Source organism: Cydia pomonella, chromosome 8, assembly GCF_033807575.1.
Source record: "Cydia pomonella isolate Wapato2018A chromosome 8, ilCydPomo1, whole genome shotgun sequence".
Lineage (NCBI taxonomy): Eukaryota > Metazoa > Arthropoda > Insecta > Lepidoptera > Tortricidae > Cydia > Cydia pomonella.
In genome coordinates this window covers 8,475,662-8,482,457 of record NC_084710.1, presented here as the reverse complement: position 1 = coordinate 8,482,457, position 6,796 = coordinate 8,475,662, and positions in this window count along the sequence as shown.

Sequence of the window (6,796 nt, the reverse complement as noted above, 5' to 3'; positions counted from 1 at the left end):
GCTAACAATTATTTCCATCCGCCATTCAGGAGTACTAAAGGACATTAAATAAAATGTTACTTTTTGTGACATACATTTAATTTCTATATTCTTACGCGGAAAGCTCACTGCAGGTAAATCTGCATTACTCTAGCGTTAAGCACCTTAAATTAACAGTGTCAGCGGTAGAGCTAGGTCGTACTAAAAGGTTCCTAATGATTTACAAGCAGTCCTATCTATGATTGTTAGTCCCTAAAATATAAACTGCCATCACATATGATTTGTATTAAAACTATGTACTTTAACTTTAAAATTATGTCTCTAGGATGGAAGGAAATCGTTCACTAACCTCTACAAATCTATTACCGCCAGTTCAAGCCCGTTGTGCCAGAAGCAATTACAGCGGCAGGCGACTGACCCAACACTACGGTGCACCGCAGACGGTCTAAAGCCTCAGCTCGTTGGGCAACTTCTCCATCCAGTAGAAGATCAAATCAATCTTCCATAATCTAAACTGCAAACAAGAGTAACAACTACTGCAGCAATATCTGTAACTGAACTAAACTGAACTGAATTGAACTCTGTAACTTCCAGTCAGCTGAAAGAAAAAAGAAATGATTTCATTAGTTACCAGAAACATGTGGCATCTGAACCTTCAAGAGACATTATATATTCTGAGATTCTTACCAGCTGGAAATCCCAAGAGTGGATTTATCTTATCTGTGATTAATTGATTATCCCTCCACACCAAATAGTTTCAGTAGCAGACTGGAAACAATCACATGGTCAGATTTCACAGACAAAGGAGCCAACAAAGGAAGCAAATTTGAAGACACTATATTCTCTACTTACAGTTGCTGTTAAAAATAATTCTGTGGCCCTAGTGAAAAAGGGTACAAGTCTCTGGCAGTTTAGGTGTATAAGGGCATAAGTGTTACGTGGAAGTTAAACCCCTTTACACCTGCGCTGCCAGAGACTTGTACCCTTTTTCACTAGGGCCACAGAATTGTTGTTTGAGCTCTTAGCTCAATAAAGCAGCGGCTCCTGCATATCATCTTATTAAATTAGCACCACAATTAAATGATGGAACATGCTAAATTTTCAGAGACTTGGAAGGTCCATCCAGGGCAAAAACCACTCAGGAAATGACTTCAAACTACGTTGCCCTGGGAATGACACTCCTCAAATAACAGCAATTACCAAAGTTCATGGAATAATTTTTATTTTGTGTGAAACTCAAAGAAATAAATCATAACTATTCGCGGAAACATATTTCAACCATTTTTGAATTCATTAAGTGTTTAATTTAAATTTTAAATAATTATCATTCCATGTAGTTTAATTTAATTTGCAGTAGCAACACCATCAGCTGCCCTTAGTTCCTTATTGGCGGATTAACTGTCATTGTTAATTAAGTATTGTTGCTACCTCAAGGACTTCCTTGCCACACCAAAAATATTATATTTAAGACATTTATAAAAACGTTATACTGAAATTTCCATACAACAATATCACAATATGTCATAGATTGTTTGTGTGAAATCGAATAATATAAAACAGTTCCATTTCTTAGTCAAGTCAATGACAGACAATGGTTATGCTCAATCTACGATAAAAAGTTTGATATTTGAAACATAAAAACAAAGGAATTTTCTTAAAGTTCTAGAGTAAATCTTCCCTTATTTTTTTTTTTAATTTAACCCGTAATGAGGGGAGAAAATGGGTTCAAAAGTGTCTAAAGACTTTTACGTGGATGAAGTTGTGAGCAAAGGCTAGTAGCGTGTATAAAATCTACTTATTCTAAAATGTGTCATGAAAAGTCAAGTCATTTTGTGAAAATAATGTGAAAATTGCTAAAAAAACCTAAGCTTGTTAAGATTAGTCTAAGCAAGCGTGAAAGTCGCTTAGCGTGGCCGATATGCCACACAGCATTGCCATTAAATCAGCGTGTTAAATATTTCCTTTCAAGTGCGGTCGTAATTATGAAAAAAACACCTAGGCAACGTTTAAAATTGTTCTCAAATGTTGCATTTTGTGAGTGTGTGATATTTCCTTTTCTAAGTAGTTTTGTTTGTTGTTATTATACCAGGGTGACGGAGGTATGCAAGCATCGGCCTCCCTAATAATAAGCAGCGTAGACTTCTTTACTTGGGGAAAAAATGTATAGTTTCAAACAAGGTCGAAACGAACCCTGAAGATTAAAATCTTTCTCGTCACATGATCTTGTGGAATTATTTCCATTGCTTTTAATAAATCTCCAAAATTTCAAGATCACTTAAGACGTATTAAAGCCTTTAGCAGATTGCTTTTCACATGAAGCTCTTTCGTTTAAGGATGTTGCCTAGCGATTTCAATCATATATACATAAACACTTGTATTTTGTACTCAGCGAAAATTATGCACTTTTTTAGTTTTTAGTTTATTTTATTTTATTTCGAACTAATATGTAATAATATAACGCCGACCCTTGTGTGGAAGTTTTGTCTCTTCTACGTCTTTAATTTGAAACCCTTGTGCCTAATGAAAGAGGAACTAACCTAACCAATTCCAAATATTTTTTTTACTATCACGAATGCAATAATCTTTGTTAGAACGAATGATGGCTGAAATGTTTGGACTCAACCAATAATTCTCTTTGACTCAACTCACTCTATTGGCCCACGTCAACCCGCGGGATGAAACTGCTACATCAAAAATAGGCTTATATGCAAAAACCCTGAATTTATCAAGAATATTTTTTTTTCTATTTTACCTTACCTTTCTATATTACCTTAGGCAAACATTCGAGTAAGTAATTATTCGCCTCCATATCATTTGATATTTACCAGTCGCTTTTCGGTGAAGGAAAACATCGTGAGGAAACCGGACTAATCCCAACAAGGCCTAGTTTATCCTCTGGGTTGGAAGGTCTGATGGCAGTCGCTTTCGTAAAAACTAGTGCCTACGCCAAATCTTGGGATTAGTTGTCAAGCGGACCCCAGGCTCCCATGAGCCGTGGCAAATGCCGGGACAACGCGAGGAAGAAGAAGAAGAATTATTCGCCTCCAATCTTGCACCAATATGCATCTTTACCTATACATAAGTAAACGTTATGCGACAGCTTTGCCGATCGAACGACTCGCATGCTCTTGAACATTGTAGGACGTTCGATAGTTACATTAATTAATACCTTCCGAACGTAGACGGTAAATTCACACATCACTACACCGCAGTCGGTGAGATCGGGCTTCCATTAATGAGAGCGAGGTGGCGATAGAAGGATACCTGTATAACAATTATACCCGACTCGAGCTAGGTACTTTAACATAATATTTTACTTTTCAAACGATAAGCAGATAAATATACATTGGCTAAAAAAATAAAACTCATTCGTCGATATTGAAATGCGATAACTCGATGATTTGATGTAGGTAGTACCAATTACGGAATGAAAGAAAAAATATGCAGTTTTATAACCCTGTCAGCCAAACAAAATATATTGACATCATGAAAACTTATGCAAGCCTCTTGTCTCTTGATGCTAATGAAGGTGTGTGTGTAACTTAATTTGGTTTGTAATAACTTCGTTAACAAGCGAAGTTTTGAGTTAGACAACTTCCGCGCAGGACATAATAGCTTTCAGTAATAATTTATTTTACAGGCTGGTCTTTTTTAAAGGTGTAAGTAAACATTTAAGCGATTTGATAATATCAATATTAACTAAATATCATTAAAACTTCCCTTGCAAGTCTTATGAAAAAAAAATTCTCACATATCTACAGACTGCTAAAAAGGCACAATGATATTACACGATTACAAGAAATATATTCTGAATTCCGCAGAATCACTTCACCTCAATTAATTACATGACTTTTAACAATAGCGAACGCTCCATTCTTTGCTGCCTTGCGTCACCTTAAGCGAGTTGAGTTTTTCAAGGTCAGAGTTTTTGTGACTGTGGAACAAAGATTAGTGAACACGTTTTATTGAAAAAAATAATGGAAAAGCGAAAAGACTGGGAGCAACATTCAGATTTTAAAAATTCACTTATATCATCAATTGATAGAATAACAAACAGACATCATTTTAACCACAATAACTTAATCAAGAAACTCTTTGAGCTCGGTATACACGGCGACCTTCTTAGATGGATAAAGTCTTACCTGTCCAATCGCAGTCAGGCGGTTGCCTTGAAGGGCTATACTTCTTGCTTTCTTCCTATACCTTCCGGAGTACCCCAAGGATCACATCTTGGTCCCTTACTGTTTATTTTATATGTCAATGACATGGCAAACTGTTTCAGGAACTCTGAGCACCTCGTCTATGCTGATGACACAAAAATATACAAAGCTGTGTCCTCAGAAGCAGATTGCCATGCATTACAGCATGATTTAGATAACTTTTTCCTCTACTGTTCAGATAATCATCTTTTGTTAAATACTGATAAATGTCTCGTAATCAGCTTTAATCGTAAAAATAATCCGTTAGTTTTCAATTACACCTTAGCTGGAAAAAATATAGCCCGGGTATCTTCCGTTAGAGACTTAGGTGTTACTTTAGACTCAGAATTAAATTTTAATTTACATATTGATAATATATGTAAGCGAGCTTATAAGAAGTTGGGGATGATTCTCAGGATCGGACAGCCCTTCAGGCGCCCCAATACCTATAAACTATTATTCTATTCCTTTGTTAGGAGTATACTTGAATTTAGTTCTGTTGTTTGGACGCCTCAGTACCAAGTCCATATTGATCGTCTGGAAAGGATCCAAAATATTTTTCTAAAATCACTCTGTTACAGAACGGGTAATTATTTTGAACGTACTTCGTTAGCAGCGAAGCATTTTTGTGTTCCTTCCCTTGATAACCGAAGACACTATTTAGATATAATGTTCTTGTTTAAAATTCTTAAAGGAGCGATTAAATGTCCGAATCTATTAGAATTAGTCACTTTCAGTTGTCCGCACCACCCCCTACGTCCTAGATCTCTATTTTATATCAGCTTTGCCCGCAAGAATTACTCTCGGCACACTTTTTTCAGACGAGGCCCTAGTTATTATAATAAGTACCTACTTGATATTAATCCTTTTCACACTTCATTGTCTAGTCTCAAAATGATACTTAAACGTAAATTGTTTTAGTTCAAGTACCTATTTCATATAATTAAATATAATACAATGTACACAATGTATAAATGTAACTTTCCGGTTGTCCTAATACCTACCAGATATTAGTAAAAAAAAAAATACAACATATCCGATAATTAATGAAACAGACAGTAATGTCAAACCTGCTTACTGTATTACTACTTATTGTATTTTTTTTTCTCCTCTGAAGACTAGTAAATAGATTTTAAGTATGGCTCATGATTTCATTTTCTTTATGCTGTTAGTATGTATTCTTTATGCTGTTAGTATGTATGTTAACATTATGTACTTAATAATGAACCTCCAGGTCTATGATTCTTAATTATGTTAAGTACTCTACATTGTACTTCAAATTCATTTGTATATGTGACTGTTTGTGTTCTAAATAAAAAAAAAAAAAAAAAATATATACTTACAATTAAAATATAAGTTCGAATTGTACTCTGTAGCCTTATTTACGTACTTGTATAAAGGAAGTACCCTGACTCTGAAAATAAGTATTCGTCGAAAATAAGTTCGACAAAATAAATATTGCTTTTAATCGTATCGTAATTCGACCCTTTATTAGACACGGAGGGTTATTACCCATCGACTTATATAAGTATATTACTTCGTAAAGACGGGCCATACGGGAACTAAGAATGGTGCCAGCGCCAGCGTGCAGTCAACTAAGAACTAATCAACTAATCGCGTTGTAGCATTCCACCGAAACACACCAAACGGGCCTATATCTACTTTTGAAATCTTTGTCATTACCTGTCTAAAAATAGTTACTGATATTAGACCGTCACAAAATCATCGGTCGTCGTGGAATATTAACTATTGCCTATATGTACGCCACATGTAAGTAATCTTACGTTACAGAATTAAAATTCAAGTTTCAGAGGGTGGCTATCATATCTTTAAATTGTGATTAAATGATAGTAGTTAAGTTTAAAGTAAAATGCTGTGGCATCGCCACTTTACACAAAAGTACTCGTAGCGATACAGTAAATTCACATGAGTAGCAACAATATCTACGTCGCCTTAGGTATCCTTGTTTTAGACCCACCAGCAGATTGTACGAGTATTTAAATTGCTGCTTTAGATTGCTTGACATTTTACAGCTTTTTTCTTCTGACATAAAAATAACTGTTTTTACTCGAGATATTTATGGTTTAATACTAGACTTGCGAAGCAAAGCGGGACACTTGTAATATTTAATGTACCTCATACTTATACGAGAAAGGACAAAAGCGTTTTGTTATATTTGTAAGATGTATTTATAACAATGTTTTTACCTTATAAATACGACTATTAGAAACTAATTGCGTAATGTTTCACATTTTGCTTAGAAAACTATTGTACTCGTTCCACCTTTATAAGTATTGTCTCGTTTTACCGATTCTTAATCAATAGAAAGGTTGACGCAGCTCTCGTGTCGAATGACAGTCCCTGTATAAAATCTCAATATAAAACTATCATACGGTAGCTGAACGCAGCGGTCGGGCTCGGCTAGTATTCGGAGGCTTTTTCTAAGGCACTAATGGCAGCGCTACACATACATACGTTTTGTCGCGGCCAATCACATGTAGATACCTAAATTCAAAACCCTTTTTAGGGTTCCGTAGCCAAATGGCAAAAAACGGAACCCTTATAGATTCGTCATGTCCGTCTGTCTGTCCGATTATGTCACAGCTACTTTTTTCCGA